Source organism: Rhinolophus hipposideros (genome assembly GCF_964194185.1).
Source record: "Rhinolophus hipposideros genome assembly, chromosome: X".
Lineage (NCBI taxonomy): Eukaryota > Metazoa > Chordata > Mammalia > Chiroptera > Rhinolophidae > Rhinolophus > Rhinolophus hipposideros.
The window spans coordinates 47,809,238-47,813,159 of NC_138046.1; positions in this window are offsets into that span (position 1 = coordinate 47,809,238).

Sequence of the window (3,922 nt, forward strand, 5' to 3'; positions counted from 1 at the left end):
TCTCCTACTGTTAGCCTTCTGCAATGCAGCATAACCAGGAGTCACACGTCGGCATAGGGCAGCAGTCTCCACACTTGGACACATTCTAAAAACAGACCTTTTTTCCATCTCATCATTCTCTCCTTGATCCATGTTTTTCTGCCCCACATTTTCCCCACTACTTGCAGCGAGAGCAGAATCTTCAAGTGAACTCTGAACTGCAGGCAGGGCTCCTGCAGGTTCTGCGGCTGAATCTGTGTTGCTTGTCTGGGTCGTTGAAGCGTCCATGTGAGTTACAATGTCTTTTTCCATGTTGCTTCCCCCCTCCAACTTTTCTTGGCTTTCGTTCATGGATCAGGTAAAGTGTTTACCTGGAGTAGAAAGAGCAGAAGTAATCCAAGAGGCAAAAATGAGTTATAGTTGAGGCTAGCAAAAAGTCCCTTCTGGAAGGAGAGTATCAAGCATCAGGTCTGGGGGCTAAAATCCCGATTAGGCCCCAAGGATACCTGAAGTAATTTAGAAACAGAACAGGTTGAGGAGGTGGTGAACAAGATGAGGGTGTTCTCAGACACCTGATCTAATTGGCAGCTGGCTCCTTCATACAATGTTAGGTCCACCATAACCTCCCACAAAATGCTCCACTCCTAGTACAGTGCATCTACCAGTGACCCTGAACACCTTCAAAATACTGATGGGTGGAATGATTTGCAGTCTTCATTAGCCTTCAATATCAGCCCTGTGTTCTTTGAAAATAGAGGACAACACTGGAAAAACAACAACACCACAAAGATGTTTGGATAAATATTTCCATTTGCCCCTAACTGGGTGTTGGTTAATGGTCAGGTATAGACTTTAGTATTACCTTTTGATGCTTCAGTTAGCCTCAGGCAACCAGATCATAGTTAAGGACTCTGTGGTTGAGCCTATAAAATCAGAGAAAGAAAGCATCATCAGAGTCAGCCTGATCAGGTGCCTCTGGGAGCCAGTCTGAGCAGACACTTACCTGGCTATCCTGGAAATGTTCTGTCAGAGTTTCTTCTCAAGCTTGCTCTTTTTGGTCCTATACACTGATGACTCAGGGTCTACATTGTTTGGTTACATGACATCTTTATCAATTGATGAAGAGATTCTGTTCGGTTCAGTATGCTATTAGTATTCAGTTCTCCTTCACTGATTTCTGATTCTTTGAAAATTGAAATTCCAGATCTAGGCTGAGGGTCTCATTCCATTAGCCAGTACAACCCATTTTTCATGCATTCACGATAAACAGAAATATGGAGACAGTTCCTATTTCTCAAATTCATAAACTTTCCAGTCCTACTGCAAATTCCAGTCCTTTTTAAAGCTTACTCCTGTACTATATATATGTGCAACAGAATCTTGGAATGGGCTAATTATTTACATAATATCCTTTCTCTCTGTGCAAACATTTCTTGTTAACCTTTTCACCAAAAAAGAAAAAAAAAAGAAGAAGAAATCAAGGAGGGATCAAACTCCCTTTCTCTATTTATGACTGACGCAGAGAGCTCAATGAGGTCCCTGTATTTTCCTTTGATAAGAAAATGTAACCACACAACAGAACAAAATGAAGCTTGGCATTGACCTAGTAAGGTTAGAAATGAAAAACTTGTTTTTGTTTTTTATCTGGAACATGTTTTTATCTACAACAAAAGATGCCCCAGTGCCTATGTGAATATGGTATCACCAATGGAGAGGGGGGAGAGCCCTCTGGGCCTTCTCTTGCGTGCCACCAAGGACCTAGAACTATTTTTGCACAGGCAATATTGTCATCTGGTCCTCTTTCAAGTGCTTCCAATGTAAGATTGTAGAAAGAGGAATCATACAGCAAAAATTACATACATGGATTATCTAGTGTGGTTTCTACTTTTGAAACATCTTCCCTGATGCAAAGGTTGTCTTTTTCACAGCTCGGTACATAGGTTAAACTAGCTGCAGTGCAAAAGCTAGTTTAGCGCATGACAAATGCAGAGGTGATCACTAGATGAAAGCCAGCTGGCTGGCTGCCAAGATGCCACAGAAGGAGAAATTTACCTTGTTTAACACAGTAGAGTCCAAGGTCGGGAGCCCACACTGAGAGCGGTCCTGTAGTCCAGGGGTGGATGCACATTAACCCAGCACACAGAGCCAGGTCTCTGTCTCTATTGTCACCAGCCATATGCACATCCATTTTCCTAACTATGTCTATATCTATGTAAGATATCCTGTCCCCCGGACCTCATGTGAAGGATGATTGCCTACTTCAGTCTCTTTAGATTGCCCTCCGACATGTTGACCTATTGTTCATACAGATTCATTCATTCATTCAACAATATTTACTGGCACTGCTAGGTGCAGGAGAGTACTGTATATACTGATGTTTCAGATTACTTAATTACAGTCACATTCCATTTTGGTTTCTCTGAGGTGACTACCTGGACGGGAGTTTTACATGTTTCCAAACCTCAAGTCACACATTTACAGTCACTCTCTTAGTTGGCTCTCAAAGATACCTAATGATATTCCTTGTGTGGGGGTTCTACTAGTTTAATTATCAGAGTCCAACCTAATTATTTACCCTTTCTCCAGGTTACTGTGGCCTCCACACTCTTTGCCCCTTTACTGGCAATAAATATCTCTGGCTTTTGAATAGGAAGAAAACAACTCCTGATTCCAGTACCATCCTTCTGCACTGTACTATCATCACTTTATTTTCAACTTTTCAGTTAAGGGGTAACACCTGTTTGATGCTCATTTGTTTGTGTGTTACATGAGAGTCCAATTTACATGTGTTGTGGTATAGGAATTATCTGATGACCCTCCTTTGATAGGCAGGAGCCAATCACGGTAGGCCTAACAAGCAGGGACGTGTAAGGGGTGAAGATTTGAAATCCTGTCCTAAGGGGGTTGGAAGTCAGGAAAAACATCCCATATAATTTAGGACTCTTTCATTCCAAGTGCAAAAATAAACAAACAAACAAACAAACAAACAAACAAATAATCCAAACTGGCTTAAACAAGACAGGCAATTTGTAGTTTTCTATAAGCTTATAATGTTACAGCAGTAGAGCCAACTTCATGCATGGCTTAATCCCAAGTGCAAATTATTTCACCAGGAGCCATCAAGAGATACTTCCTCTGCGTTGGGTTTCCTTTTTCAAGCTCTTAGTGGAGACCCCTGGTACCTTCAGTCTTACAATTCCTAATCCTGCAGTGGCATTTGCTGCCCTGGTAGAGCAATGGAAGCCCCTAAATTGAGTCTTGTTGATACTGATTGGTCTGGCATGGGTCATGTGTCTATCACTGAACCAATTGTGGATGGAATGTCCAAATATTGCAGCTCTTTAAATTTTAGAGGGAAGCTGGAAAATAAGAATGAAGTACATAATCTGAGATGGTTAAGAAGACAGGGAAGGTGAAGGACGAGGCGTGGGGTAGTGAAAAAAAACAAAAAACCTAAAGCAATTCCTGAGCAGGAATTTGGCACACACATTGTCTTTTTTTTTTAGTAGCTTTATTGACACATAATTCACATACTGTAACATTCACCCTTTAAAGTAGTTTTTAGTATATTCACAGAGTTGTATATTGATCACCACTACCTAATACCAGAACATATTCATCACCCCCAAAAGAAGCCCCATGTCTATTAGCAATCACTCCTCATTGTCTCCCCTCCCTTCAGTCTCGGGCAAACACTAATCTCTTTTCTGTTTCTATATATTTGCCTATTCTAGACATTTCATGTGAATTTAATCATATAATCACATATAAGCATATAATATATGACATTTCATACCTGGCTTCTTTCTTTTTAAATTTTTATTAAATTTATTGGGGTGAAATTGGTTAGTAAAATTGTATAGATTTCAAGTGTACAATTCTATAATATATCATCTACATATTATCACATTGTATGTTCACCACCCAGAATCAGTCCCCGTTC